The sequence below is a fragment of the Atta cephalotes genome, assembly GCF_000143395.1.
Source record: "Atta cephalotes unplaced genomic scaffold scaffold00089, whole genome shotgun sequence".
NCBI lineage: Eukaryota > Metazoa > Arthropoda > Insecta > Hymenoptera > Formicidae > Atta > Atta cephalotes.
Window position 1 is genome coordinate 60,113 of NW_012130153.1, and position 6,066 is coordinate 66,178.

Below are 6,066 nucleotides of genomic sequence, written 5' to 3' on the forward strand. Positions count from 1 at the left end.
ATTACAGCACGCGTTTAAAACACATGCCAATTATTATTATATCTATACGTCTTCAAAGCTGTTTTCGCTAATTCTGTATACCTTTCTAAAGATTCCCTTTTTAATTGGCACTCGTCCGCAAACACGCTTTGTTCTTGAGTCCGTGAATACCTAGTATAGAAGTTTCATACATTTTTTGAACAGTTACTGGACAGTTTCATTAATTCTGTCTAGTAACTGAAAAGTAAAATTGTTTAGGATCCCATTCGAGATGTAACGCTTCGTCTGCAGTTACATCTCGATTGGACACAAAAGATGCATACAATTTGAATCTGAATCTATTTATTGAATAAAAATAGGACAATAAATAGATAAACATGCTCATATCGCTGTATTTCGTCTGTATGTATAACAAATTTCCTAACCTGAACAACTGTCAACTGATGAATATTTCGCGGAGCAGAGCGAGAATTTTTTTTCGGATGCTTTCGTTTCGTCAAAAATATGTCTAATGAACATAATTTTATCAATATTTATTCGAGCTAAGGTGATTAAATTGAATAATAATAGTTATTTAATTTTGTTGTTACGTAATATTTTTGTATATCAAGAGAAATTAGTAATATTAGATTGTAACTGATTGGATGTTCAGTTAAACTGCACAAATTTCTACTAGGATACAATTGATTATTAACATTGATTATTAACATTGATAACCTATTTCTAATTTATTGAACTTTGACTATAAATATATTTACCAGATATGTAAATATGAAACCGGAATTTACCAATAGATGGCCATAGCTGTCAATGTAGTTGCCTTCAGACGGCGCTATTGACGCCATTTCCTTGTTCTGACATCTGACAAAGATTTTCAACTCACAACAATACAAGTTTCATACAACAGTTATAGTTTGTAATAGCGTTGAACATGTCGAATTTTGTGCCTGGAAACTACGATTTGCGTACAGCATTGATTTTCTGTTACCATTTGAAGAAAACTGCTGCAGAATCGCATCGAATGCTTGTCGAAGCTTACGGTGAGCATGCTCTTGGTAAATCACAGTGCTTTGAGTCGTTTAAAAAATTCAAAAGTGGCGATTTTGACATGAGAAACGAAGAACGTGAAAAACCACCGAAAAAATTTGAAGACAGCGAATTGCAAGCATTGTTAGATGAGGATGACGCTCAAACTCAACAACAACTCGCGGATCAATTGAATGTGACACGAGAAGCCGTCTCCATACATTTGAAATCCATGGGAAAGAAACAGAAGATGGGAAAATGGGTTCCACATGAACTGAATGAAAGAAGCAGCAGGAAAACCGGAAAACCACTTGCGAAATGTTGCTCGCCAAGTACAAAAGAAAGTCATTTCTCCGAATTCGAATTGTGACTGGCGATGAAGAGTGGATATATTTTGAGAATCCTAAGCGTAAAAGATCATAGGTAACTCCGACAGGCGAACCATCGACATCGACTGCAAGGCCAAATCGCTATGGACGGAAGACAATGCTATGTATTTGGTGGGATCAGAAAGATGAACTATTATGAGCTGCTAAAACCTGGCGAAACCATTAATACTGAACGCTATCGACAACAAATGATCAATTTGAATCGAGCTTTGTGTGAAAAACGACCGGAATATCAAAAAAGGCAACATAAAGCGATTTTGCTTCATGATAATGCATCATCACACACAGCAAAACTGGTCAAGGAAACGATTGAGGCATTTGATTGGGAAATACTTTCGCATGCGGCTTACTCACCAGACTTGGCTCTGTTCGATTACCACTTATTTGCATCGATGGGACACGCAGCTCAGCAGCGCTTCACTTCTTACGAAAATGTACGAAAATGGCTAGATGACTGATTTGGCTCAAAAGAACAACAATTTTTTTGGCGTGACATCCACAAATTGTCAAACAGGTGGAAAAAATGTATGTAGCGATGGGCAATACTTCGAATAAAATATTTTTTATCATTTCCATGCAATAAACGTGTATTTTCTATAAAAAAAATTCCGGTTTCATATTTACATACCTGGTATTGATTTGTTCTGAATTGATGAATTTGGAAATAGCAATAGTAGTAAGTAAAAAATACAAATAAGCGAAGAAGGCTATGTATGGTCAAAGCAGATCTTACATGAAAAGAATAATTTTACTTAAGTACCTAAAAACTTAATTAATTAGAGATCTAAAAATAATTTTGTTGGACCATCAAAATGATTACGTAGAAAACTCAAGCGTGATAAACAATGTTGCAAAAAATTTTGATATTCCAGCAATCTGTTTAAGTTAAATTTTGATGTTGCAACAAAATTATTTTCAGATCTGTATCTAGATAAATTTTAGATGTTTCAACAAAAATATTCCTTTTCGTGTAGTATTTAATAATATTTTTGCGTGATCTTTACAATTTTCAATTTGAGAAAATTGCACGCCGATCGCCATTTGTCGATCTTGTTGTTAATCCTATAGCTATACATACTGAAGCTGTAGTACGTAATGTCACAAATTGGCTGGGATAGTATTTTTCACAATAAATTCTTTATAGTATTTTAGACATGTTTATTAGTATCTGTTTATTATTGTTTGTCAATTTGATTTGATACGTGCTCTAGCTTCAATCTAGGACTGCATGTGTTTCACGACAAATAATCGGCGCGTAATTTGTTCAATTGAAAATTATAAGATTTACGCAAAAATATTATTAAGCACCAAGATTTGTTTTGATCAAATATGGTCTTCTTCATATATAGGTATAGGTATACCTATTTATATAGAAAAAGAAATAATTTTTAATTGTATTTGATATAATTTGATTATTGTATTTGATATAATGTGAGTGTGGAGACATTTGTACTAATTGCTGCATGTTAAATCAAGAGAATGATCTCAAGTGAAGAAAGAACGCAAATAAAATAAACGCGGACAATGACAAACGCAGATAATGACGAATATATTTCTTTCATATGGTGAAAAGTGAAAATTTGTGCATTTTCAATTTGAAAAACGTGGCCGTATCTTTCATATAACTTTTTCAGCCACACTACGTAGGTATTTAAAAGAACAGCATTCACCTTATGCATGTTTCATCGACTTTTCGATTCTTCGGGCATTTACAATGCGCAAAGCTTTGTCGATCCTCTTCAATGAGTGCTTGTCGTCTCCCTTTCCTGACGAATGCGACGTGAGTCATTAGCACAGGTCACGGCGTTATTAAAGACAATGAAGCAAACTTTATACGAGCGGGGGTACGGGGCCAATTACTTGGCAATTAGTCGAGCGAGCAACAAGTGAGCATCACCACGGACCTCTCTCTCTCTCTCTCTCTCCTTCTCGCACCTCCCTCCTCCACTCTCTTCTCTCATCTTCTCGGCCCACCTTCTCCGTCGTTCATTTCTCCGTCGTGGACCGACATCGTCTTCTCCGAGATAGGTCGCGAAATTCGCGGAAGAGCGTGTTTTCCAATTGTCGATCGATTTGTCTAACCTTAATGTTGTTTCCGTTATTCTATTCGCATCTATACACCTATAGTCTAAAACTATTGTACTTTCGAAATGAAATTAATAGTAATTAATAAATATATGGAAAGAACGATTTTGTTGAAGTATCTGAAAATTTTGATATAGATTTGAAAATAATTTTGTTTAAACCATCAAAATAATTATGTAGAACGCTCAAACTAAAATTATTGCTAAAATGTTAAACATTTTTGCTGCACATTATCATCAATGCTTTTAAGCTTTCTGCATAAATTTTTGGCAGTTCACAATAAAATTATTTTTAGATCTGCATCTAACTAAATTTTAGATATATAATACATTATTAGGAAAACCATTTTTTTCGAGTATGCTAGATGCAAAAAAGAATTTGTTCATCATTTTCTAATATTTAAAAATATATTTTTTATTTTTGTTTTTATTTTATTTTTATTTTATATTTTTGTTAGAAATGTAATAAGGAATTGTACACATGAAAGTAATGTTGATATTGTTCAAGGAATTGAATGAAGTCAAAAATATCGATCAAAAATATATATTTCTTCCTTCTTTAACGACAGTGCATCTTGAAAAATTGAGATATAAAAGTGGGGGTCACGGTCCTTTTCATCGAGCAAAATGGTTAGTGCGTAGCGACAAGCCGAGGGCACATAATTCTAATTATAATTTTTAACAAGTCGCACCTACATTTACGTGCTTGACGAGGTGACGAAGCGTGGGCGAGAGCTACGGTGCAGGAAATTCGTCCCCGTGTATATTTTCGCGTTTGCGATTTTTGACCCACACTCCGACTACTGCGTCATGTACACCCTTAAGCATTCAGGTAGATGCAAGAGGGGGAGAGAGTAGTAGAGGTATGTACACTCCGACTCAGAAGTTGACTCGTCCTTTAATTAAAGATGACTCAATTTACAATTTAGAATTAATTTAAAAAATTGTATTTTAGTTGCTGTTTCTTTTAGAAAAAAATTGTAAGAATATAAATACCATTTTTCTTCCTTTTTTCCTTCCTACCCGAGAAGCAATTTCCTACTGTTAATATGATAAACGTCTACGTAATTGTTTGTTCCTTGTATTTTATTCACAAATTTCCTTCCGTGTAATAAATATACAAGCGCTCGACAACTGGAAAAAGCTGACCCCTTTAAAGATATATGAATTAATAATATAAACTCTTCGCTTATCTTGGATTTCGAATTCATTTCTAGATTCGAGGCTATATTTGCCTGAAAATTGCCTCGAGAAAATTTGGCGCGAAAAAAATCTTGGAAGCAAAATAGAATATGTATATTTTAATAAAGATTTTAATAAGAAGAAAAATTTTTCCAGATTGGAACAAGTGCAAAGAAAATATATACCGTTATACCGTTAAATTCCGTATATGCCGCATGGGCGGTAATAAATTGCATTTATGTAGGTAGCAATCGTTTTAATATCATTACGATTGATTACAAGCGTAACGGATTTATATTGCGCGATACACGTATATTATATGCTTGTATATCATAAACGCTAAAATTGCTAAATCCAAGAACGCCATTATGTAATAATCGTCGAGTGGATTTCGTTCGTCACATTCCAATCACATATCTACCGGAAAAGGCTAGAATCCGAAGCGTACGAGCGTATGTGCGTGCATACGCCGCAGTTAAACCGCTGAACCGATCGCTGGGAAAATTGGCCGAAAAATTCAGAATCCAATACGGGCGCGATACGCGGATTTACGGATTGCCACATTGTGGATCTCGCGGCCGAATCCCCGCGAGTTGAATTTTCGCCCGAAAATAGTCGCTACTCTCGACGGATCTCTCGCGGAGATCGTAAAAAATTTGCGACTAAAATTTCGCTATCTCAAAAAGCGGCGGGAAATTTCGCATTTAATTATTTCGAGCGAACCAATTTACGAAGCGGAAGCCCGCATATTTATTGTACAGTCCGCGACAGAATCCGGAAGTCAATGTCCGATGGTGCTCTACGTGCGATAAAAAGTTTCTTACGTACGTAGTAGTTACTTTCGGAGCGCATGCTCTAACATCAAAAATCCGAATGGAACCGGGAATTTTTGCGCGTCGAATCCGTGATGAATGTGACGATATAGATAGCATCCTTTCTTGGAAATGTTTCGATCGGCACGTCGTCTCGATAGGCACGAGAGAGCTGGATCATTAAGGTGATGACATTGATGTCATATCTCGGCGCAAGAATGCAAAGTCCACTCGGTTACTTTTGCATCACTCTGTACCCGGCAACCTCCGCCCGGGGGTGGTGGGTGGAGGGATGGGGCTGCGGCGGGCGTTTTTCAAATAATTACATCGGGCTGCGGTGGTGGTGGGTCGCCATGGCAACCGCAGTGCCTTCAGCATCCTACGACTGAAGGCAACCGAGCAACCGAGTGGCGCAACCCGGTTCTCTTGCTGCGGACTTTGGGTGTGCGCGCGAATGGAAACGATTTCCGCGGACATCGGCAGCGGAACAGCGCGTTCGCACCCCCGTCGCTGATGGAATTGAATAAACAACCACGGATTGGTAATCCGCGAATGTACTTTCTGCCTTTTTTGCCAGCTCTCTCTCTCTCTCTC